This window comes from Lissotriton vulgaris, chromosome 7 (assembly GCF_964263255.1).
Source record: "Lissotriton vulgaris chromosome 7, aLisVul1.2, whole genome shotgun sequence".
In the NCBI taxonomy this organism is placed as follows: domain Eukaryota; kingdom Metazoa; phylum Chordata; class Amphibia; order Caudata; family Salamandridae; genus Lissotriton; species Lissotriton vulgaris.
The window spans coordinates 1,752,348,741-1,752,374,436 of NC_141695.1; the positions used below are offsets into that span (position 1 = coordinate 1,752,348,741).

At 51.6% G+C, this 25,696-nt stretch overlaps 1 protein-coding gene across 1 annotated transcript in view; it reads left to right on the forward strand.

Moving 5' to 3' along the window:
* Positions 1 to 286: 286 nt before the first annotated feature.
* MEGF8 (multiple EGF like domains 8) overlaps positions 287 to 25,696 on the forward strand; it is a 399,920-nt gene continuing 374,510 nt past the window's right edge. Inside the window, exon 1 of the mRNA XM_086933057.1 lies at positions 287 to 399. The gene's annotated coding sequence lies outside the window, so the exon portion shown is untranslated. The remainder of the gene's footprint in view (positions 400 to 25,696) is intronic.

Below are 25,696 nucleotides of genomic sequence, written 5' to 3' on the forward strand. Positions count from 1 at the left end.
GGCGCTGAAGGGGTTTAAAGCTCTACGCGCCATGGACACTGAAGAAGGACTGCGCTTCTCGTCTCTCACGGGCGCTGAAGGGGTTTAAAGCTCTCCGCGCAATGGACATAGAAAAGGGACTTCACTTTCTGTCGCGCACGGGTACTGCAGGAGGTTTAAAGCTCTCCGCGCCACTGACACAGAAGAAGGACTGCGCTTCCCGTCTCCTCCGGGCGCTGCAGGGGATTAGCTCCTCGCGCCATGGACACAGAAGAAGGACTGCGCTTGCTCCCCAGGGGCTGCGGTGCTCGGGGTTAGTCCGTCTTCACTGTCCGCGGCGCTGTTCTCAGTTTCCCGGGGCGGCGGGGGCTGGAGGGTCCGAGAGCAGGGGCAGCACCGGGAGCGGAGCCGGGGGAGCAGGTGAGGTGCCCTCGTGTGTCCGTGCGGAGTCTCGGCGTGTCCCAGGGCCTGAGCCCCCACAGCCCCCTCTTGGCCCCATCCCCATTGTCTGCTGTCAGGGGGCCACACTCGGGCCCCAGCCTGGGAAGCCTCCCCGCCCCCCTCCGGTGCCCTGGCCTCGCTGCCTCCAGCCGGGGGATCTCCATGCACCCAGTGTGTGCTCAGCCCCCGGGGTCAGGCTTTATGTTTAATACCGAAGACCTGCCTGCTCCCTTCACATCCCTGCTGTGACCCTCACCCCTCCCTGTGAACAGTGTGGCTGTGTATGTCACACATGATCCTTCACATCCCTGCTGTGACCCTCACCCCTCCCTGTGAACAGTGTGGCTGTGTATGTCACACATGATCCTTCACATCCCTGCTGTGACCCTCACCCCTCCCTGTGAACAGTGTGGCTGTGTATGTCACACATGATCCTTCACATCCCTGCTGTGACCCTCACCCCTCCCTCCCTGTGAACAGTGTGGCTGTGTATGTCACACATGATCCTTCACATCCCTGCTGTGACCCCCACCCCTCCCTCCCTGTGAACAGTGTGTGCACCCCTGATGGCTGTGTATGTCACACATGATCCTTCACATCCCTGCTGTGACCCTCATCCCTCCCTGTGAACTGTGTGGCTGTGTATGTCACACATGATCCTTCACATCCCTGCTGTGACCCTCATCCCTCCCTCCCTGTGAACTGTGTGGCTGTGTATGTCACACATGATCCTTCACATCCCTGCTGTGACCCTCACCCCTCCCTGCCTGTGAACAGCGTGGCTGTGTATGTCATACATGATCCTTCACATCCCTGCTGTGACCCTCATCCCTCCCTCCCTGTGAACTGTGTGGCTGTGTATGTCACACATGATCCTTCACATCCCTGCTGTGACCCTCACCCCTCCCTGCCTGTGAACAGCGTGGCTGTGTATGTCATACATGATCCTTCACATCCCTGCTGTGACCCTCATCCCTCCCTCCCTGTGAACAGTGTGGCTGTGTATGTCATACATGATCCTTCACATCCCTGCTGTGACCCTCATCCCTCCCTCCCTGTGAACTGTGTGGCTGTGTATGTCACACATGATCCTTCACATCCCTGCTGTGACCCTCATCCCTCCCTCCCTGTGAACAGTGTGGCTGTGTATGTCATACATGATCCTTCACATCCCTGCTGTGACCCTCATCCCTCCCTCCCTGTGAACTGTGTGGCTGTGTATGTCACACATGATCCTTCACATCCCTGCTGTGACCCCCACCCCTCCCTCCCTGTGAACAGTGTGTGCACCCCTGATGGCTGTGTATGTCACACATGATCCTTAACATCCCTGCTGTGACCCTCACCCCTCCCTCCCTGTGAACAGTGTGTGCACCCCTGATGGCTGTGTATGTCACACATGATCCTTCACATCCCTGCTGTGACCCTCACCCCTCCATCCCTGTGAACAGTGTGGCTGTGTATGTCACACATGATCCTTCACATCCCTGCTGTGACCCTCATCCCTCCCTCCCTGTGAACAGTGTGGCTGTGTATGTCACACATGATCCTTCACATCCCTGCTGTGACCCCCACCCCTCCCTCCCTGTGAACAGTGTGTGCACCCCTGATGGCTGTGTATGTCACACATGATCCTTAACATCCCTGCTGTGAACTTCACCCCTCCCTCCCTGTGAACAGTGTGTGCACCCCTGATGGCTGTGTATGTCACACATGATCCTTCACATCCCTGCTGTGACCCTCACCCCTCCCTCCCTGTGAACAGTGTGTGCACCCCTGATGGCTGTGTATGTCACACATGATCCTTCACATCCCTGCTATGACCCTCACCCCTCCCTCCCTGTGAACAGTGTGTGCACCCCTGATGGCTGTGTATGTCACACATGATCCTTCACATCCCTGTTGTGACCCCCACCCCTCCCTGTGAACAGTGTGGCTGTGTATGTCATACATGTGAGATCCTTCACATCCCTGCTGTGACCCTCACCCCTCCCTCCCTGTGAACAGTGTGGCTGTGTATGTCATACATGCGATCCTTCACATTTCTGCTATGACTCTCATCCTGTCTGTGAACAGTGTGGCTGTGTATGTCACACATGATTCTTCACATCCCTGCTGTGACCCTCACCCCATCCTCCCTGTGAACAGTGTGTGCACCCCTGATGGCTGTGTATGTCACACATGATCCTTCACATCCCTGCTGTGACCCTCACCCCTCAATCTCTCCCTGTGAACAGTGTGGCTGTGTATGTCATACATGTGATCCTTCACATTTCTCCTATGACTCTCATCCTGTCTGTGAACAGTGTGGCTGTGTATGTCACACATGATCCTTCACATCCCTGCTGTGACCCTCACCCCTCCCTCCCTGTGAACAGTGTGGCTGTGTATGTCGCACATGATCCTTCACATCCCTGCTGTGACCCTCACCCTCCCTGTGAACAGTGTGGCTGTGTATGTCACACATGATCCTTCACATCCCTGCTGTGACCCTCACCCTCCCTGTGAACAGTGTGGCTGTGTATGTCACACATGATCCTTCACATCCCTGCTGTGACCCTCACCCCTCCCTCCCTGTGAACAGTGTGGCTGTGCACGTCATACATGTGATCCTTCACATTCCTGCTATGACTCTCATCCTGTCTGTGAACAGGTTGTGCACCCCAATGGCTGTGTATGCCAACCATGCTGTGAACATTTACACCCACGCACTGGGATGTCGTTGTGACTAGTATTCTTAGTGTGTATTCAGTTATGTATGTGGTATTATTATTGGGCAAACTGAGGCAAATAGCATCATAGCACTTTACGGGGGCACAGGAGTAGTCCGTGGGGGATTGGAGGTCCTGCTGGCTTCTGAGGTAGGACGTGGACTGTTACTGCACTGTGATGTAGCGTTCCTTACCAAAAGAGTTCAGCTTTTTCCCAAGCTAGTGTTAGGTTGTGGATGGTCCTGATGCATGTGGGAATACTGTTACAAATACTCGGTACATATAAGCATAAGTCATGTTGATTTTGTTTGTTTATTTGATTTTTGTCTTCACACTGATGTCATGGCTGTGGGAGTGCCAAGAGCCCCTGGAGATGGTGAGCTGATCAGCCAGGTAGCCATGGATGCCGGTAGTGATGACTTTGTAGAGATGTAGCAGCTTTTGAATATGGTGCCAGCCAGCAAGGAGAGACAGTGTAGTTCCATCTGGCCTTGTCAAGGCTCTTGATGAGCCATGCTGCCACCTCAAGGGGCCAGAGGGGAGGATGAAGACCATGCAGCATAGCATCGTCACCATCCGGATGCAAGAGCATGGATTTTTAACAGCAGCTTTGAAGTTGCTCGCTTGGAGAAAAGGTTCCACATTCTTCTGTAGAACGACCTGCCCCAGGCCTCCTTCGTTTTTTTGGGGCGATGTATAGCTGGAGGATGACCTTGGTGTCCTGCAAGAGTCCTAGTGACTTTGCCATAAATTAAAGTTTATGTTTGAATCCGTGCAAGTTTTAATACTTATTACTTGTCGTTGACGGTTAGTAGCAATTCTGTTGTGGTGGGTCAAGATTGTGGTAGATGCTGAACACCCAGGACTGTATGATGTGCAGGCGGTGCCTCGGGTGCTAGATGTCTCAAGCAAAAGGCTACTTTAAGTAGATTTGTGTGCCACTGAAGTATTGGTAAGTAGTGTCCATATTGGGGTTACATTACAGTGGATAAACCGGAAATTTAAGGATTGCACAAATTATCGGGCTCTTCTGCGACCCGAAGGTTCCCATGTGAATGAACTGGTGTCGGCTGGATAGGTGGGAGGAGAAAATGTAAACAAAGTTGCATTTAATAACATTTGGGACATTAGGGTGTGGATGAGGGACATTAGGAAATGGCATCTTGTGTTCATCGGTTCATACCTACAGTGCTCACATGATCATTTGTTAATGGTATATTGGGCACTTTTCTTTCTGTTTTTTAATTTTTATATATGACTTCATTTTTAGGTCGAGCTTGGGCAGCGCATGCCATGCGCTGCTCTGCGAGCCATGCTGTATTAAAGTATGGACTTGAAGCCCGCCCACTATCCACCCATATTTGTCATTGTCTTGTGTTATTGTCCTTCGTAAATGCTTGTGTCTGCATCTTTAATAGGCATGTAAGTCCCTCCTTAGTACCACCTTATCTTCATTTGCAACCTCCCATGAGGACTTTCCCTTTTACTTCAGTTGTTTAGACACAGCTTGTCTAAAGAAAGGGGCGTGGCCTCTATTAACGTGAAAGCGCAGCATGGGGCGCTTGTAAACAACAAGCATTTGCAATCCAATAGGTCTTGCATTTTAGAAACTTTGACCTATTGGTATTGTAAATGACAATGCCTTTTATTATTGCAGGTTTTTTTAACACAAATAAAATACATTGTCATTTACAATGCCAATAGCTCAAAATCTCACAATTGTGAGACCTATTGCATTGGAAATGCTTGTTATATTCTATGTCTTCTAGCTTACAGCTCTTGAAATTGTGGTGGCAGCGGCCCATTGTAGCTCTCTTCTGTCATGATGTTTTCATTCCAGTGCCTGATGTTCTCATTTTTACGTTCATTAGCTGCCCTGTGATAGCATTTACATTTATTGTTTTTGATGCCAGTTTGTGCACATTCTCTGCTTCTGCTGTCATCATGTTTACATGTTCTGCATTTGTATTCTTGTGCATCTGTTCGTGATGTCAATGTGTTTGCATCAACTAGCTGCAGCATCATGGTTTGTATATCGCCTGTCTGTGATGTCATGGATGTTAGATGTCCTGGCCTTCATGTTGTGCTGTTTACATCGCAGAGTTATGAGGATGTGATGTTTAGAACCTTTGACTGTGAGGTGGTTGTGTTCTTATCCCCTGGATTCAACTCCCTGCGTGTTAGCATCCTTGGCTGTGATGTTGTGCTGTTTACCTCTCCGGCTGTGATGTTTATATACGTTGGCTGTGATGTGCTCGGTTTGTTGTGTGATGGTGTTTGCTTCCCCCTGGTTGTAGTGTTTATATGACTTGTTTGTGATGTCATGGGATTTCCATCTCCTGGTTATTGTTATGCAGCCATGTTTACATTGGTTGTCTTTAAAGTCATAATGCTTATCTTTAATGGCTGTCATGTCATTGTGTTTATATCCCATAGCTGTGATGGAACTGAACCCCACTCCATATCCGTCAGGCACCCACAATTCTCAGTTTTATTATGCTAGCATGCACTTACTGTGATATCATGGTGTTTACATGCTCTGGCTGTGATGGCTGGGTGTTTACGTCTTCTGACTATGATTTCATGGCATGATATAATGACGTGTACATGCCCTGCCTCGGATTTTAGGTGTTTTACATTTACTGGGTGTGATAGTGTAGTGACTACTCCTCATGACTGAGGGCAATGTTCTAGTGTTTTCGTCTCGTAAAGCTGCGTTTTATTTTTCAAGTAATCAATGCAGTAAGGTGTGTGTGTTCTGTTTTTCACCTAATGGTTTAATTGGATATGCGGCTCCTGGTAACATTCCAAATACTGTCTGGTAAGGGATGTTTGCATTCTTTGGTATGTACTCTTTGCGTTTTTTATACCCAAAGTCATTTTGTTTTCATTTTAGTGACTATGATGGCATGCTCTTTTTGTTTGCATGCACTCCTTTGATGTGAATTATACCACAGTTCTCTTATGGGTGTGGATTTTCTTTATGTGTATATAGTAATGTTGCCAAGTCTTTTGTTGTAGGGAGGGGAGTGTCCCCTGCATGCTGTTCAGTTGTTTTCCCCTGCCCTGGGTGCTAATATCCGGTATCCAAGCTTTAGATTTTTTTGTTCCAGTCTCACACTAATGGTGCTTGTGTGTGAAGTCCTTGGCCTCTCCCTTGACATGAGTGAGGTCCTCGGCCTATCCTGGACCTGGAGGGGCACCAAGATGCCTTAATTCCTTTGACCGTGGACTACCATCCCTGTCATTGGTTTAACATGTAGAATAGTGGGGGCAGCGTACTGTGTTTTGTGAATCAATCGTTGTGGTCAGACCTTTTTATTTGTCACTGAGTGGAGGCCTACTGACCCACTCATTCTCAGTTCCGCATCAGTGCGCTACCTCTGGTCCTGAAGCTAACATCCCAGTGTACATTGCATGTGTGTATCCTGTGAGGTGCATTGCTTGCATGTATGAATGAAGCAGATAATGGAGGCCTTCTTGGTTACATTTTGGAACCCCCTGGCCTGTCCATCTGCACAAGATGGGTGTGAGGTTATTTTCATAGACATTCACAGTGTGTTGCTGAGATTTCTGAAGTTGGAGGGCCGTCACTTACCCATGTGCACATGATTGGGGTGAGGTAATGTTTGTAGATAATGACGGTGTGTTGCTGACGTTTCTGAAGTTGGGGAGGGAGAACTGAACTCTCGAGAAGAGACAGATCCGATACAATTGTGATTACCTTGTAATTGAAAGGCGCTTTTTTTAAACGGTGCAGCAGGTGCAGTGGCACCAGGGCCAAAAGTTGTCAGACCTCCTCTAAACACCTAATATTGCAAAATTTTACAGCTAAACAGGCAGTCATAAGTGTTGTTATCTAGCAAGCGCTATGGTCATGAACAAGGAGTCACAATTGCAGTTAAAACTTTTGAATGGTGCAGCAGATGTAGTGGCTCTGGGGCCAAACGCTCTAGGGTCCCCAGTAAATGCAGAATATTGCTAAATTTCACTATTGAACAGGCAGTCACAAGTGCAATTATCTAGCAGGCACTAGGGCCAAGATTTCAATGGTGGTCCAGTGGCACAGGGGCCAAAAGTTGTTATAACTCCTCTAAACACCAAATACTGCTATATTTTACTACTATACAGACACAAAATGCAGCTATCTTGCAGGCACTTGGGGCATGATTTTAATAATGCAGCAGGTGCAGTGACACCCGTCTCAAAAGTTCTCAGAACTCCTCTAAACTCATATATTGCTATTACATCAATTCATTCTATTATTTCCCTCATTCATTTCATTTTTCAAAGTTTTGCTATTACTTTTTATAAAGAAGTATTTAAACTGCCTAAATGCTCCTCACCAGCCCAGGTGCGATTAGAATTCAGACTTCAAAATCAAACCTTCAGGTCCAAGTCAACATTTGCTAAATTTTGCCACAAACTTCGTGCCGCCGACCCAGACTCTTTAAATAATCTTTGTTGGCAAGCAATCAATTCTGAATCTACCCAGCCCTGGGCCATTCACTTGGAGAATTGCCTTACGGCCCTCGATCTGCCAGTAGCATGGAACAAAAAAATCGATCAAGTTAGTTTCTGTAAAATCGCAAATTCTAATGCCAAAAGGAAGTCATTACTGGAAGACAAACAAATATTGTCCCACCGACGTCATTTCTGGACAGTTATTTCTTCCTATTCACTCCAACAACCCCAGGCTTACCTGGCAATTCATTTTAGCCAGCATTTAAAAAAATTGCTCTTCAACCTCCGTTTGGGCCTTCACGAATCTAAGGATCTAAGACCTTTCTGGAAACCTCAAGACGACTGCCCAAAATGCAGACTCTGCGGATATCAAAATGAATCTCTAATTCACTTGTTTTGTGTATGCCCAGCCCTTATGGTATCCAGAAGACAGTTTATACGGGACATATGTATTGTATTGGCATTTTATATAGCGCACTACTTACCCGTAGGGTCCCAAGGCGCTTCGACCGCTGCGAAACCCTTCCTGGCTTCCCTGAGAGATGGTCCCTTAATGGGTATCTCCAGGGTGAGACCAGGCATCCCCGGCGGTCTGGTGGGGCCGTTAGTGAAGATGAGGCAAGCTAATGCCCAGAGTTGCCGAGTGTGATCGCTGATCAGAGTGGGCACCGAGGCGAGAGAATTATCGAGTCCGCTGACCCTGGTCCAGAAACCTGCCGCGCCGGGAATCGAACCCTGGTCCCGGGCCGTCCTCTGCTCTCGGGTCTGCCGCCTCTAACCAGTGAGCCACACTACTTCACAAATACACATACTGAACAAATTGAATATAAGATCATGTCGGCAGGCCGTTATTTTCTTGCTGGGATGTTCATCCCCAAGCCTGACTTGTCGGGGACTCAAATTTATGATTGAAATTAGAAAGCAGTTACAGGTCTGTCAATGATTACCCAAGGCCCATTCTTTTTATGCTAGTGATCCCATGCCCATTCTATAAATCCCTACATTGTAAGAGGGGGAGGGATCCGAGTAGAGCTTTAGTTTTAACATTTTTCTTAATTTTTATATTAACTTGTCTTTGTATCTTAACGTAACTTGCGATGCAAACTTTGACTAATCTTACTTTTCTTTTTGTAAGGATTTTTATTAATTCAACAATAAAAACACATTGTATTGTATATCACTAGTAACAGCACAGTATATTGCCCTTTTGTACTTACAGAAGTCATAAAACTTTAACAGACTTTCTGTAACTCATATTGTACAACTACTCAGCAAGCTACAACTTACAACAAAAAAACGGCGTATTATTTATCATATAGGCGAAACCTGATGCATTTACCAAATGCTTATTTAATCTGCATCTCAACTTTTTCCAGGAGAATCTGTTAGCCGTAGATGCCCGAATGAAAGATGATATCTTTCTTACATTTTTGCAATGAGTGTTTCATAAAAGGGGAGGGGGAGTACGATTAAAAAGATATGTCAATTTCATCAAAACAGGCGTTTTGATTAAATTAACTCACCCATATAATGTTAATTGAAGATTCCTTCACTTGGTAAGAAAATAGTCTATGTCCCTGGCCACCTTCACACAGATTGTATGTTGAAATTGCGTACCTGGAACGGACAATAAAAATGCCGAAATATTTGACTTCTCTTTCCTGTCGCGTTACAACACATAGTCTCAGATTTGGCTTTGTTAACACCATCGGTGCTCATGACGAGCTCAGCTCGTCATGAGCACATCGCCACCGTGCTGCGTGGCGGGCCGAGCTTGTCACGAGCACCGTGGTGCCGCACGCGGCCCCCCTCCCCCCGCACCGCGGGGAAATTAGCCCTCCGGCAAAGGGGTTAATGCAATACCCAGAAAGGGAACCAAACTCCTCTACAAGCTCCTCCATCCTGGGGATGGTCTTATCAGGGTTAGTCTTATTAATTATAAGATTGTTGGTGTACAGGCTTTCGTATTCCTAAAAGCATGTGAGACAAATGAAATCTCATGTGTATCCATCTTAAGAGACTGGGCCAGCGGCTCGATGTAAATATCAGAACGTAGGGGTGAAAGAGTACATCCTTGCCTGGCGCCTCTGGAAATACCAAACTTTCTAGTTAAGAACCCATGAAATAGCATTCCAGCACTAGAGACTCCGTACAGTTTTCGGAGAGTTGAGATGAAATTCTTGCTGAATTCCAACACTGATAGGACCTCCCAGAGATATACCGAGCGGACTCTGTCGAATGCCTTATCGCCATCTATCGTGACTACAGCCACGGAGTCCAAATAGCTAGAAGCAAGATCAATTGTACCAATTAGCTGTTGTGTGAGCTCATGTGTCTACCTATTTGGGACAAAATCTTTTTGGTCTGGATGAATTAGTTGATGTGCTAGGTTGGCCAATCTGCTAGAAAGAATACTAGTAAAGCCTTATAGTCTGCATTTAAAAGTGACATTGACAAATCTGAGTCCGCCTTCTTAGGATCCTTGGCAGGTTTAACAAGCATTTGCAATGCAATAGGTCTTGCATTAGGAAAGTTTAATAAGCTATTGGTATTGTAAAGGACAGATATTTTATTTATGTTTTGGTTTTGAAAATAGCGAAATTATTAGCTTTGTCACTTACAATGCCAATAGTCTTAACTTTCGCAAATGTGACACCTATAGCATTTGTAATGCAATATGTGTTGTATTTGCGTGACTTAGATGTATTGATATTATAAATAACAATGGATTTTATTTTTTTAAAATAATTAATACTTAAATAAAAGTTATTGTAATTTATAATGGCAATAGCTTTAACTTTTGTAAATAACTTTCTTGAAGATTATGTTCAGTGTATTTTATTGTGACGGAAATCCAAGAACAGAAGTGAAATATTAACATCTTTTTGTGGCATTTGTAATAAAGCTTGAAACATTGAGAACATATTTGAACCAGTTGTTGTTGAATGGTTGCACAGATTGATGTTGTGGTGTCGCTGAGTGGTGTTGTGTCGCTGAGTGGTGTTGTGGTGGCGACGAGTGATGCTGTGGCATTCAGTGATGCTGTGGTAGCGCATAGTGATGTTATGGTGCTCCTGAGTGATGTTGTGGTGCCCCTGAGTGATTCTGTGTTGGTGCTGAGTGATGCTGTGGGCGATAGAGTGAGGGCGATAGATGGACAGAGTGAGGGCGATAGATGGACTCCTTAATCCTTTGAACTAATAGTTTTTCAGTTCTACTCTCCGTTCAATGCCATGTTGTCCTATTTTGCGAAAGAGAATCCTATTTTCAATGTGGTTACTGCTTGGAGTAAAGTTTCAACTGAGGCTTTAGTTGCATAATTCATATCATGATAGCCCCCACAATATATGTTTAAAAGTGTGATGGCAACATCCTTACAGACCAACTCGTGTGATGGACAATTACACGGGTTAGAAGTCTTTTGGCTTTATTCTCTGAATTAAAAATGCATGGCATATAGGGCTTCGTATAAATCATATTACACTTTTGCCATAGCAGCCTACACAATTATTAACGGCAAATTCAGATTACCATTGAGAAATACTTTTACCAAACAAATTTCCATCCTTTAACATTTGCAAAGGAATATTTAAAACCACTACTGAACTAAATGCCTTCACAGCATTAAAAACACAAGTCACCAGCTAGACCATTCACTCTCTAAGATGCCAGCTCGGCCTACTTTATCTGCATTGAGAAGAGAGAGAACTAAAATGAAAACTAATCAATTTTGGTGTGGGTCTGAGAGCAAGCTTTGGTGTTATCATCTGACTGCTGCAACGAAATCTACAACCCCTAGCCACTTCCCCCACCCAGCCCCGCTCCCCAAGTGAACTCCGGACTGGCTGCATTTCCTCTTCTGCCAAAACACAGACCCCCCCTGCTATTGCTCTGGTCATGAAGGGATGTGCACAACGCTATTTTTTTAATTAATAAAAACAAGCGGGCAGCTTTGGGCCTTGAAACAGCAGCCCCGCTGGTTAAACAACGCGCTTTTGTACGGTGTAACAATTCCTATATATGAAAAGAAAACATTATCACAATCAATGAAAACATAAGCTTTCTAAATACAAACAAGACACGAACACCACCACTGGGCACCTTCGGACTGCATGCGGACCGCTGTCAGATGCCACTTTACAAGCAAGAGCAGCAGCAGTTGCCAGATATAAACTACCAAGATGATGTACTATGTTCAGGGCCCACCAACATGACAGACATTTAATTCCATCGTAGCGCAGAGGCTGCTTCGGCATTAAAAGGAGCGCTTCGCAAAAATACTAATATAATGATCCGTGGCGGCTGAACATACTAGTACCTGGTATTAATATTTAACAGATCTACTGCAATAAACATGGGAAGGGTTGAAGTAAATTTAGGAACATTGCCACATTTCAATGTTTGCCTTAATGAGCTTCTGCTTTCAACTTCTCCAGAACAAGGCATAACAAAGTACATCGTGCCATAAATAAAATGTTAAAAGCACACCGATTACTCACAGCTGTCGCTTAGCCTGACTGCAGAATTAAACAAGCCGTGAGCGTGCACATCCCAAAACCGGAAGTTCGCGAGCGTCACACCTGTCGTGGGGCGGGACTTCCGTCTTCTGAGGGAAGCCCGCGCCCACGGAGTGGCTGGCCCAGAGGAGCAGTGGTGACGCGGGGCTCCCATGTCTGAGGGAGAGCCCCACGGAGGCTGCAGAAGTCCGGAGTGGCGCCGATGCGGTGAGTGGGGCGTAGTTGTACTGGGGGTGTGCGCGCACGTGTCTGTCTCTGTGTGTGCGCGTGGTTCTCTGTGTGTGTGCGCTCGTGTGTGCGTGTGTGTAACGCGAAGCGAAAGCAGGGGGGGGTGGCTCTGTGTGTGTGTAGGCCGTTACTGCATGCGAGAATTGCATGAGGCTTGCAAGGGAGACAGTTGATGAGCACAGCGCGTAACTGTACGCGGTTAACGCGCGCATGCCCGCCCAAGTCCGGCCTGCGCGTGCCCATCTCCTGTCTCCCTTTCAAGGCCCTTGACAGCAGAGTCGACAGCTATAGGTCTCGCTGGCGACAGCGCTTTCGCGCTGTGTCGCCAGGTGCGAGACCTAAAAATAAATACCAAAGTGGCTTCTTTCCATGAATCCGGGCATTCCCATAATAGAGTTAAACATATTTCCCCATACGAGAATTATTACTTCAGATTTCACCCTCCGTATTCTGGGCTGCTAGAGCTTTTCCCCAAATCTGCAAGTACGGGGAGACCCCTGCCCCTCAACCATCACCGTAGCTTGATTAAATCCAGATAGACCTCTTCCATGTTGAGTCAAAAACAAATTGACCAGGTGCTTCTCATTTACCCCTCTTTATTAGAGATGTCCCCTTGGGAATTAATTATCCATTATTTGATGTTGTTCCTAGACCTATCAGATTTTGCCTTTCAGGTCAGTAATGCCCCACACATCTCCCCGTACTCAAAAAGCCTTGAACAGTTAGACTTCCATTTCTCTCTGGATTTTCCCTCATCCATGATTTTAGATCTTAACTGTACCTCTTCCAACCTCTTTAAGACTCGCTAGCCACAAGTGACTTTTGTGTCTGTAGGATAGTCTAGAGTGCCCCAATTTCTCCCTCTAGGGTCCAAAGCTCTTTTCTTGCCTGGTTATTCTTAAATTATGCTTAATTTCGCAGGACCTCCCCGATACAGTCCTCATAGGTGTTCCAAAAGGTGGTTAAGAAAGCTGACACTATATTTATAGATGTTCCAAACAGTACTTAAGGTAGCTGACACTATATTATTTATTTGTAAAGTTTTATATAGTGCGCACATGACCCGAAAAGGGTATCCGAGCGCCGTACATCAGAAAAAGGATAGGATTAGTCACTAAGCAAGTAAACATCCTAAACATTTGTAGTGAACCATACAATAAGAGCAAAACTAAACATGACGAACATGAAGCGAGAACATAAGTTGCATCCCGAAAATGTCTCAAACAAATGAGATAGCAGTGTTGTCTCTAGAGTATAAACAGATTAGTTAAATTGTCTTCAGGATGATTGTTGCAGCTGGTTATACAGGAGAAGTCCTTTGACTTGTATTTTGAATGCGGAAGTCGAATGGTTTGAACGGACATCAGATGGAAGAGTGTTCCAAATTCTTGGGGCCAGACCCGAGAAGGCGCGGTTGTATGTTCTTTTCGAATTTGTGCGGTTTCAGCAGGATGGTGCTGGAGCTTCTTAGGGACAGAGACATACCAGAAAGTATGGGGTATTATAATGTAGAGCTTTGTGTGTCAGGCAGGCAATCTTAACCTAATCCGATCTTCGAGCGATAGTCAGCAGAGCCGAATCAGGTCAGGTGTGATGTGATCAGGTTTTCGAGAGCCTGTGATAAGTCTGGCAGTAGAGTTCAGAGTGGCTCTAAGGGGGGTCAGTCTAGCTTTGGGTAGCTCAGCCAAGGTCACAATTCCATATTCCACACTGGAGATCACTAGGGACTGGACTGCAAGTTGCAGGTCCATAGGAGGTAGGAACAGCTTGAATTTTACTAAGTGTTCAGATGGTAGTTGGCTCACCTAGTTGTTGCGCTGATGTGATCTTGCATATTCAGTTGTTTGTCTAGCGTGATGCCTAAGGATCTAGTGGAATCAAGAACATGTGGATCGCATTTGAGGGCCGTGAGTCGTTTGAGCCAGTCTTGAATGGGTATGGAGTGGGTTGGTGGGGCGAGCAGGAGGAATTCGGTCTTGAGAGTATTAAGCAATAGGTGATTGTGAGTTGGCCATTGTTGAGCTTTCAGAAGACCACAGTTCAGCGTTTTGATGTCTTCCAGAGAGGCCATTTTCATTTAAAGTTGCATATCATTAGCGTACATGTGTTCTTGTACGTTTCTGGATTTCTGTGAGGGGTTCCATGAACAAGTTGAAGAGTGTTGTTGAGAGTGTGGAACCTTGAGGCATTCCAATTGAAACTGGTGTACTCTTGGAGAGGGAATGGTTCACGTTTATTCTTTGCGTTCTGTTCTGTAAGAACGAGTCAAACCAATTTAGGACCGGGCCCGATAACCCCACCCTTTTTTCCTGAAGAGCAATCAGGTTTTCATGCTTGGCCGTGCCAAGTGCTGATGATAGATCAAGAAGGATAAATAGACATGGCACATTTTGGTCATGTAAACTCAAGGCGTCCTCAACAGTGTGGGTTAGAGCCGTTTCAGTAATGTGTCCTGCTCTAAAACCAGATTGGTGTTTGTCAAGCAGCTGAAACTCTTCGATGTGATTGCAGAGTTGTAAGTGAACGTATTTCTCAAGAAGTTTAGCTAGATTTATGGTATTGTCTGCATAAAACTCACTTTATTAAAAAACTGACCAATTCCTACATCTAGCATAAGAGCCGAATTAACTGTCTATCTAAGATTTTCCAGTTCAACAAGGAACTTTACAGGCATAGTGACAGCAGAGTGGTTGGAGATGTGCCTCGATACTTTTCTCGACAAATAAAATATTAGAGTCTGGAGAAGTGGCTGTATTTCTTACTGTGATGTGTATAACCTCTCTGCTGTCCCATCCAGTGGCACCGAACGGGTACAAGACCCATTTTTTGCAGCATATTTTTTGTTTAAGTTGCCTCGCCTTGGGTGTTTTAATGCAATCTTGGTAGATCTAGCTAAATTAATATCCATCAAGGTATTGAACTCGCCCCCACTATTTATCGGTAGTGAAAATCCCAATAATATCCTCTCCATAGTTGAAAGGTCGGATGGATTCACTGTTTTGGGACTATAGAAACCTGAACACAAATGTAATTAAAATATCTCATACGCCCCAGTACCCACGTTACAGAAAATCCTATTTTAAAATCCAATACCCTTCCTTAAAACTATTGCAACCCCCTTGGAGTATTCTGCCTTGTATGAAGTGTTATACTGATCTATCCACTTTTGCTTTAATAATAAGGCCCTACTCTCTGGGTCTCTTGCAAAATCCCGATGTGGGCCATACTGTCTTCCAAGTACCGTAAAATAGATCTCTACCTCCCTTTGGACCTAAGCCTGTTTGCATCCCAGGTAAAATCCTAATTACTCTGCCTATCCCCAATTAATCCTAAAACTTAAGTAAGAAGTAACTTTTGGAACAATACATCCTGCAAACCACACAGCTATTGCTGCTGATTACCAAGAGGCTTATGGGATTACCAAGTCTTTCTGTGTGGCCCAAGAACTTGGGGCAAACATGGCAGCTGCACACTAGCGGGTCGGTAGCACCCAAAAGCGTAGATGTGAATTTCGCAGCACAATGAACCCCCCCCCCCCCCCCCGGGACGTTATAGTTGGGCTCAGATTTCATTCGTACAAAACCATAGACCATTCTGCAGTTATAGGTAACTGATCTAGCTATAACTCGCGCCCCCGCAATGCACTGTTTATGACCTCACATATTACATCACTCATGACATGGTCAGTGACATCACTGATTACATCATCCAGTGAGTATACATTTTTTTTAAAGAGTTTGATTGTTAAACATATATAATATGCTAGTATCAAAGTTACGTTGGTATGCTTTCTGCACATCTAATGAGAGATACTATTTCTAACATATATTTTGTGTGTGTGTGTGTGTGTGTGTGGCTGGCTGGGCGAGTGAGTGAGTGTGAGTGGCTGGGTGAGTGAGTGTGAGTGGTTGGGTGAGTGTGAGTGGCTGGCTGGGTGAGTGAGTGCGAGTGGCTGGCTGGGTGAGTGAGTGAGTGTGAGTGGCTGGCTGGGTGAGTGGGTGTGTGGCTGGGTGAGTGAGTGGCTGAGTGGCTGGCTGGGTGAGTGAGTGGCTGAGTGGCTGGCTGGGTGAGTGAGTGGCTGAGTGAGTGGCTGGCTGGGTGAGTGAGTGGCTGGCTGGGTGAGTGGGTGAGTGTGAGTGGCTGGCTGGGTGAGAGTGAGTGTGAGTGGCTGGGTGAGAGTTAGTGTGAGTGGCTGGCTGGGTGAGTGAGTGACTGGCTGGGTGAGTGAGTGAGTGTGAGTGGCTGGCTGGGTGAGTGTGAGTAAGTGTGAGTGGCTGGATGGGTGAGTGAGTGGCTGGATGGGTGAGTGAGTGGCTGGATGGGTGAGTGAGTGGCTGGATGGGTGAGTGAGTGGCTGGCTGGGTGAGTGAGTGGCTGGCTGGGTGAGTGAGTGTGTGAGGGGCTGGCTGAGTGAGTGTGTGAGTGGCTGGGTGAGTGGCTGGCTGGCTGGCTGGCTGGCTGGGCGAGTGAGTGGGTGAGTGAGTGAGTGGCTGGCTGAGTGAGTGAGCAGCGGAGTGAGTGAGCGGCTGGCTGAGTGAGCGGCTGGCTGAGTGAGCGGCTGGCTGAGTGAGCGGCTGGCTGAGTGAGCGGCTGGCTGAGTGAGCGGCTGGCTGAGTGAGCGGCTGGCTGAGTGAGCGGCTGAGTGAGCGGCTGGCTGAGCGGCTGGCTGAGTGAGCGGCTGGCTGAGTGAGAGAGTGTGTGAGTGGCTGGGTGAGTGAGAGAGTGTGTGAGTGGCTGGGTGAGTGAGTGTGTGGCTGGCTGGGTGAGTGAGTGAGTGAGGGGCTGGCTGGGTGAGTGAGTGTGTGAGTGGCTGGGTGAGTGGCTGGCTGGCTGGCTGGCTGGCTGGGCGAGTGAGTGGCTGGCTGGCTGGCTGGGTGAGTGAGTGAGTGGCTGAGTGAGTGTGAGTGGCTGGCTGGGTGAGTGAGTGTGAGTGGCTGAGTGAGTGTGAGTGGCTGGCTGGGTGAGTGAGTGTGAGTGGCTGGGTGAGTGAGTGTGAGTGGCTGAGTGAGTGTGAGTGGCTGGCTGGGTGAGTGAGTGAGTGGCTGGCTGGGTGAGTGAGTGGCTGAGTGAGTGTGAGTGGCTGAGTGAGTGGCTGGCTGGCTGGCTGGCTGAATGGCTGGCTGGCTGGCTGAGTGAGTGGCTGGCTGGCTGAGTGGCTGGCTGGCTGGTTGAGTGAGTGGCTGGCTGGTTGAGTGAGTGGCTGGCTGAGTGAGTGGCTGAGTGTGAGTGGCTGGCTGGGTGAGTGAGCGGCTGGCTGGCTGGCTGGGTGAGTGAGTGAGCGGCTGGCTGGCTGGCTGAGTGAGTGAGGGGCTGGGTGAGTGAGCGGCTGGGTGAGTGAGCGGCTGAGTGAGTGTGAGTGGCTGAGTGAGTGTGAGTGGCTGAGTGAGTGTGAGTGTGAGTGGCTGAGTGAGTGTGAGTGGCTGAGTGAGTGTGAGTGGCTGGCTGGGTGAGTGGCTGGCTGGGTGAGTGAGTGAGTGGCTGGCTGGGTCAGTGAGTGTCTGTGTGAGTGGCTGGGTGAGTGAGTGGCTGGCTGGCTGAGAGAGTGAGCAGCTGAGTGAGTGAGCGGCTGGCTGGGTGAGTGAGTGAGCAGCTGGCTGGCTGGGTGAGTGAGTGGCTGAGTGAGTGTGAGTGGCTGAGTGAGTGAGCGGCTGGCTGGGGGAGTGAGTGAGTGAGCAGCTGGCTGGCTGGGTGAGTGAGTGGCTGAGTGAGTGTGAGTGGCTGGCTGAGTGAGTGAGTGTGAGTGGCTGGCTGAGTGAGTGAGAGTGACTGGCTGGGTGAGTGAGTGTGTGAGTGGCTGGGTGAGTGAGTGGCTGGCTGGCTGGCTGAGTGAGTGAGCAGCTGGGTGAGTGAGCGGCTGGCTGGCTGGGTGAGTGAGTGAGCAGCTGGATGGCTGGGTGAGTGAGTGGCTGAGTGAGTGTGAGTGGCTGGCTGGGTGAGTGGCTGGCTGGCTGAGTGAGTGGCTGGCTGAGTGAGTGGCTGGCTAAGTGAGTGGCTGAGTGAGTGGCTGGCTGAGTGAGTGGCTGAGTGAGTGGCTGGCTGAGTGAGTGGCTGGCTGAGTGAGTGGCTGGCTGAGTGAGTGGCTGGCTGAGTGAGTGGCTGGCTGAGTGAGTGGCTGGCTGAGTGAGTGAGTGGCTGGCTGAGTGAGTGAGTGGCTGAGTGAGTGTGAGTGGCTGGCTGGGTGAGTGAGTGGCTGGCTGGGTGAGTGAGTGTGAGTGGCTGGCTGGGTGAGTGAGTGGCTGGCTGGGTGAGTGAGTGTGAGTGGCTGGCTGGGTGAGTGAGTGTGAGTGGCTGGCTGAGTGAGTGAGTGAGTGTGAATGGCTGGCTGAGTGAGTGAGTGTGAATGGCTGGCTGAGTGAGTGAGTGTGAATGGCTGGCAGGGTGAGTGAGTGTGAGTGGCTGAGTGAGTGGGTGGGTGGGTGAGTGAGTGAGTGTGAGTCGCTGGCTGGGTGAGTGTGAGTGAGTGGCTGGATGGGTGAGTGGCTGGCTGGGTGAGTGGCTGGCTGGGTGAGTGAGTGAGTGTGTGAGTGAGTGTGTGAGGGGCTGGCTGGGTGAGTGAGTGAGTGTGTGAGTGAGTGTGTGAGGGGCTGGCTGGGTGAGTGAGTGTGTGAGTGGCTGGGTGAGTGGCTGGCTGGCTGGCTGGCTGAGTGAGTGGCTGGCTGAGTGAGTGGCTGGCTGAGTGAGTGGCTGGCTGAGTGAGCGGCTGGCTGAGTGAGCGGCTGGCTGAGTGAGCGGCTGGCTGAGTGAGCGGCTGGCTGAGTGAGCGGCTGGCTGAGTGAGCGGCTGGCTGAGTGAGCGGCTGGCTGAGTGAGCGGCTGGCTGAATGAGCGAGTGGCTGAGTGAGTGAGTGGCTGAGTGAGTGTGAGTGGCTGGCTGGGTGAGTGAGTGTGAGTGGCTGAGTGAGTGGCTGGCTGGGTGAGTGAGTGTGAGTGGCTGGGTGAGTGAGTGTGAGTGGCTGAGTGAGTGTGAGTGGCTGGCTGGGTGAGTGAGTGTGAGTGGCTGGCTGGGTGAGTGAGTGGCTGAGTGAGTGTGAGTGGCTGAGTGAGTGGCTGGCTGGCTGGCTGGCTGAGTGGCTGGCTGGCTGAGTGAGTGGCTGGCTGGCTGAGTGGCTGGCTGGCTGGCTGAGTGAGTGGCTGGCTGGTTGAGTGAGTGGCTGGCTGAGTGAGTGGCTGAGTGTGAGTGGCTGGCTGGGTGAGTGAGCGGCTGGCTGGCTGGCTGGGTGAGTGAGCGGCTGGCTGGCTGGCTGGGTGAGTGAGCGGCTGGGTGAGTGTGAGTGGCTGAGTGAGTGTGAGTGGCTGAGTGAGTGTGAGTGGCTGAGTGAGTGTGAGTGGCTGAGTGAGTGTGAGTGGCTGAGTGAGTGTGAGTGGCTGAGTGAGTGTGAGTGGCTGAGTGAGTGTGAGTGGCTGAGTGAGTGGCTGGCTGGGTGAGTGGCTGAGTGGCTGGCTGGGTGAGTGAGTGTGTGTGTGAGTGGCTGGGTGAGTGAGTGGCTGGCTGGCTGAGTGAGTGAGCAGCTGAGTGAGTGAGCGGCTGGCTGGGTGAGTGAGTGAGCAGCTGGCTGGCTGGGTGAGTGAGTGGCTGAGTGAGTGTGAGTGGCTGAGTGAGTGAGCGGCTGGCTGGCTGGGGGAGTGAGTGAGTGAGCAGCTGGCTGGCTGGGTGAGTGAGTGGCTGAGTGAGTGTGAGTGGCTGAGTGAGTGGCTGGCTGGCTGGCTGAGTGGCTGGCTGGCTGAGTGAGTGGCTGGCTGGCTGGCTGAGTGAGTGGCTGGCTGGTTGAGTGGCTGGCTGGTTGAGTGAGTGGCTGGCTGAGTGAGTGGCTGAGTGTGAGTGGCTGGCTGGGTGAGTGAGCGGCTGGCTGGCTGGGTGAGTGAGTGAGCGGCTGGCTGGCTGGCTGAGTGAGTGAGCGGCTGGGTGAGTGAGTGTGAGTGGCTGAGTGAGTGTGAGTGGCTGAGTGAGTGTGAGTGGCTGAGTGAGTGTGAGTGGCTGAGTGAGTGGCTGAGTGAGTGGCTGGCTGAGTGAGTGGCTGGCTGAGTGAGTGGCTGGCTGGCTGAGTGAGTGGCTGGCTGAGTGAGTGGCTGAGTGAGTGAGTGGCTGAGTGAGTGGCTGAGTGAGTGGCTGAGTGAGTGAGTGGCTGAGTGAGTGAGTGGCTGAGTGAGTGTGAGTGGCTGGGTGAGTGAGTGGCTGGCTGGGTGAGTGAGTGTGAGTGGCTGGGTGAGTGAGTGGCTGGCTGGGTGAGTGAGTGTGAGTGGCTGGGTGAGTGAGTGAGAGTGGCTGGCTGGGTGAGTGAGTGAGTGTGTGAGTGTGTGAGGGGCTGGCTGGGTGAGTGAGTGAGTGTGTGAGTGAGTGTGTGAGGGGCTGGCTGGGTGAGTGAGTGTGTGAGTGGCTGGGTGAGTGGCTGGCTGGCTGGCTGGGCGAGTGAGTGGCTGGCTGGCTGAGTGAGTGGCTGGCTGAGTGAGTGGCTGGCTGAGTGAGTGGCTGGCTGAGTGAGTGGCTGAGTGAGTGAGTGGCTGAGTGAGTGAGTGGCTGAGTGAGTGAGTGGCTGAGTGAGTGAGTGGCTGAGTGAGTGAGTGGCTGAGTGAGTGAGTGGCTGAGTGAGTGAGTGGCTGAGTGAGTGAGTGGCTGAGTGAGTGAGTGGCTGAGTGAGTGTGAGTGGCTGGCTGGGTGAGTGAGTGTGAGTGGCTGGGTGAGTGAGTGGCTGGCTGGGTGAGTGAGTGTGAGTGGCTGGGTGAGTGAGTGAGAGTGGCTGGCTGGGTGAGTCAGTGAGTGTGAGTGGCTGGGTGAGTGAGTGGCTGGCTGGCTGAGTAAGTGAGCAGCTGAGTGAGTGAGCGGCTAGCTGGCTGGGTGAGTGAGTGAGTGAGCAGCTGGCTGGCTGGGTGAGTGAGTGGCTGAGTGAGTGTGAGTGGCTGAGTGAGTGGCTGGCTGGCTGGCTGAGTGGCTGGCTGGCTGAGTGAATGGCTGGCTGGCTGAGTGGCTGGCTGGTTGAGTGAGTGGCTGGCTGAGTGAGTGGCTGAGTGTGAGTGGCTGGCTGGGTGAGTGAGCGGCTGGCTGGCTGGCTGGGTGAGTGAGTGAGCGGCTGGCTGAGTGAGTGAGCGGCTGGGTGAGTGAGCGGCTGGGTGAGTGAGCGGCTGGGTGAGTGAGCGGCTGGGTGAGTGAGTGGCTGAGTGAGTGTGAGTGGCTGAGTGAGTGTGAGTGGCTGAGTGAGTGTGAGTGGCTGAGTGAGTGGCTGGCTGGGTGAGTGAGTGGCTGGCTGGGTGAGTGAGTGGCTGGCTGGGTGAGTGAGTGTGTGTGTGAGTGGCTGGGTGAGTGAGTGGCTGGCTGGCTGAGTGAGTGAGCAGCTGAGTGAGTGAGCGGCTGGCTGGGTGAGTGAGTGAGCAGCTGGCTGGGTGAGTGAGTGGCTGAGTGAGTGTGAGTGGGTGGCTGAGTGAGTGTGAGTGGCTGGCTGGCTGGGTGAGTGGCTGGCTGGCTGAGTGAGTGGCTGGCTGAGTGAGTGGCTGGCTGAGTGAGTGAGTGGCTGGCTGAGTGAGTGAGTGGCTGGCTGAGTGAGTGAGTGGCTGGCTGAGTGAGTGAGTGGCTGAGTGAGTGGCTGAGTGAGTGTGAGTGGCTGGCTGGGTGAGTGAGTGGCTGGCTGTGTGAGTGAGTGTGAGTGGCTGGCTGAGTGAGTGAGTGTGAGTGGCTGAGTGAGTGGGAGGGTGGGTGAGTGAGTGAGTGTGAGTGGCTGGCTGGGTGAGTGTGAGTAAGTGTGAGTGGCTGGCTGGGTGAGTGTGAGTGAGTGGCTGGATGGGTGAGTGTGAGTGAGTGGCTGGATGGGTGAGTGGCTGGCTGGGTGAGTGAGTGAGTGTGAGTGGCTGGCTGGGTGAGTGAGTGTGTGAGGGGCTGGCTGAGTGAGTGAGTGTGTGAGTGGCTGGGTGAGTGGCTGGCTGGCTGGCTGGGCGAGTGAGTGGCTGGCTGGCTGGCTGGCTGGCTGAGTGGCTGGCTGAGTGAGTGGCTGGCTGAGTGAGTGGCTGGCTGAGTGAGTGGCTGGCTGAGTGAGTGGCTGAGTGAGTGAGTGGCTGAGTGAGTGAGTGGCTGAGTGAGTGAGTGGCTGAGTGAGTGAGTGGCTGTGTGAGTGGCTGGGTGAGTGAGTGGCTGGCTGGGTGAGTGAGTGTGAGTGGCTGGGTGAGTGAGTGAGTGGCTGGCTGAGTGAGTGAGTGTGAGTGGCTGGGTGAGTGAGTGTGAGTGGCTGGGTGAGTGAGTGTGAGTGGCTGGCTGAGTGAGTGTGAGTGGCTGGGTGAGTGAGTGTGAGTGGCTGGCTGGGTGAGTGAGTGAGTGTGAGTGGCTGGGTGAGTGAGTGGCTGGCTGGCTGAGTAAGTGAGCAGCTGAGTGAGTGAGCGGCTGGCTGGCTGGGTGAGTGAGTGAGTGAGTGAGCAGCTGGCTGGCTGGGTGAGTGAGTGGCTGAGTGAGTGTGAGTGGCTGGCTGAGTGGCTGGCTGGCTGGCTGAGTGGCTGGCTGGCTGAGTGAGTGGCTGGCTGGTTGAGTGAGTGGCTGGCTGAGTGAGTGGCTGAGTGTGAGTGGCTGGCTGGGTGAGTGAGCGGCTGGCTGGCTGGGTGAGTGAGTGAGCGGCTGGCTGGCTGGCTGAGTGAGTGAGCGGCTGGGTGAGTGAGTGGCTGAGTGAGTGAGTGGCTGAGTGAGTGTGAGTGGCTGAGTGAGTGTGAGTGGCTGAGTGAGTGTGAGTGGCTGGCTGGGTGATTGAGTGTGAGTGGCTGAGTGAGTGTGAGTGGCTGAGTGAGTGTGAGTGGCTGAGTGAGTGTGAGTGGCTGAGTGAGTGTGAGTGGCTGAGTGAGTGGCTGGCTGAGTGAGTGAGTGGCTGGCTGAGTGAGTGGCTGGCTGAGTGAGTGAGTGGCTGAGTGAGTGGCTGAGTGAGTGAGTGGCTGAGTGAGTGAGTGGCTGAGTGAGTGTGAGTGGCTGGGTGAGTGAGTGGCTGGCTGGGTGAGTGAGTGTGAGTGGCTGGGTGAGTGAGTGGCTGGCTGGGTGAGTGAGTGTGAGTGGCTGGGTGAGTGAGTGACAGTGGCTGGCTGGGTGAGTGAGTGAGTGTGTGAGTGAGTGTGTGAGGGGCTGGCTGGGTGAGTGAGTGAGTGTGTGAGTGAGTGTGTGAGTGGCTGGCTGGCTGAGTGAGTGGCTGGCTGGCTGAGTGAGTGGCTGGCTGGCTGGCTGAGTGAGTGGCTGGCTGGTTGAGTGGCTGGCTGGCTGAGTGAGTGGCTGGCTGGCTGGCTGAGTGAGTGGCTGAGTGTGAGTGGCTGGCTGGGTGAGTGAGCGGCTGGCTGGCTGGCTGGGTGAGTGAGTGAGCGGCTGGCTGGCTGGCTGAGTGAGTGAGTGGCTGGGTGAGTGTGAGTGGCTGAGTGAGTGTGAGTGGCTGAGTGAGTGTGAGTGGCTGAGTGAGTGTGAGTGGCTGAGTGAGTGTGAGTGGCTGAGTGAGTGTGAGTGGCTGAGTGAGTGGCTGGCTGGGTGAGTGGCTGGCTGGGTGAGTGAGTGAGTGGCTGGCTGGCTGGGTGAGTGTGAGTGGCTGGCTGGCTGAATGAGTGAGCGGCTGGCTGGCTGAATGAGTGAGCAGCTGAGTGAGTGAGCGGCTGGCTGAGTGCGAGTGGCTGGCTGGCTGAGTGAGTGTGAGTGGCTGAGTGAGTGTGAGTGGCTGGGTGAGTCTGAGTGGCTGGCTGGGTGAGTGGGTGTGTGGCTGGGTGAGTGAGTGGCTGAGTGGCTGGCTGGGTGAGTGAGTGGCTGGCTGGGTGAGTGAGTGAGTGTGAGTGGCTGGCTGGGTGAGTGAGTGAGTGTGAGTGGCTGGCTGGGTGAGAGTGAGTGTGAGTGGCTGGGTGAGTGAGTGTGAGTGGCTGGGTGAGTTAGTGACTGGCTGGGTGAGTGAGTGTGAGTGGCTGGGTGAGTGTGAGTGAGTGGCTGGATGGGTGAGTGAGTGGCTGGCTGGGTGAGTGTGTGAGTGTGAGTGGCTGGCTGGGTGAGTGAGTGAGTGTGTGAGTGGCTGGCTGGGTAAGTGAGTGTGTGAGTGGCTGGGTGAGTGTGAGTGAGTGGCTGGATGGGTGAGTGAGTGGCTGGCTGGGTGAGTGTGTGAGTGTGAGTGGCTGGGTGGGTGAGTGAGTGTGTGAGTGGCTGGGTGAGTGGCTGGCTGGGTGAGTGAGTGGCTGGCTGGCTGGATGGTTGGCTGGCTGGGTGTGAGTGGCTGGCTGGCTGGCTGGGTGAGTGAGTGAGTGAGTGTGAGTGGCTGAGTGAGTGTGAGTGGCTGAGTGAGTGTGAGTGGCTGAGTGAGTGTGAGTGGCTGAGTGAGTGGCTGGCTGGCTGGCTGGCTGGCTGAGTGGCTGGCTGGCTGGCTGAGTGAATGGCTGGCTGGCTGAGTGGCTGGCTGGTTGAGTGAGTGGCTGGCTGAGTGAGTGGCTGAGTGTGAGTGGCTGGGTGAGTGAGCGGCTGGCTGGCTGGCTGGGTGAGTGAGTGAGCGGCTGGCTGGCTGGCTGAGTGAGTGAGCGGCTGGGTGAGTGAGCGGCTGGGTGAGTGAGCGGCTGGGTGAGTGAGTGGCTGAGTGAGTGTGAGTGGCTGAGTGAGTGTGAGTGGCTGAGTGAGTGTGAGTGGCTGAGTGAGTGTGAGTGGCTGAGTGAGTGGCTGGCTGGGTGAGTGGCTGGCTGGGTGAGTGAGTGAGTGGCTGGCTGGGTGAGTGAGTGTGTGTGTGAGTGGCTGGGTGAGTGAGTGGCTGGCTGGCTGAGTGAGTGAGCAGCTGAGTGAGTGAGCGGCTGGCTGGGTGAGTGAGTGAGCAGCTGGCTGGGTGAGTGAGTGGCTGAGTGAGTGTGAGTGGCTGAGTGAGTGTGAGTGGCTGGCTGGCTGGGTGAGTGGCTGGCTGGCTGAGTGAGTGGCTGGCTGAGTGAGTGGCTGGCTGAGTGAGTGAGTGGCTGGCTGAGTGAGTGAGTGGCTGGCTGAGTGAGTGAGTGGCTGAGTGAGTGGCTGAGTGAGTGAGTGGCTGAGTGAGTGTGAGTGGCTGGCTGGGTGAGTGAGTGGCTGGCTGTGTGAGTGAGTGTGAGTGGCTGGCTGAGTGAGTGAGTGTGAATGGCTGGCTGGGTGAGTGAGTGTGAGTGGCTGAGTGAGTGGGAGGGTGGGTGAGTGAGTGAGTGTGAGTGGCTGGCTGGGTGAGTGTGAGTAAGTGTGAGTGGCTGGCTGGGTGAGTGTGAGTGAGTGGCTGGATGGGTGAGTGTGAGTGAGTGGCTGGATGGGTGAGTGGCTGGCTGGGTGAGTGAGTGAGTGTGAGTGGCTGGCTGGGTGAGTGAGTGTGTGAGGGGCTGGCTGAGTGAGTGAGTGTGTGAGTGGCTGGGTGAGTGGCTGGCTGGCTGGCTGGGC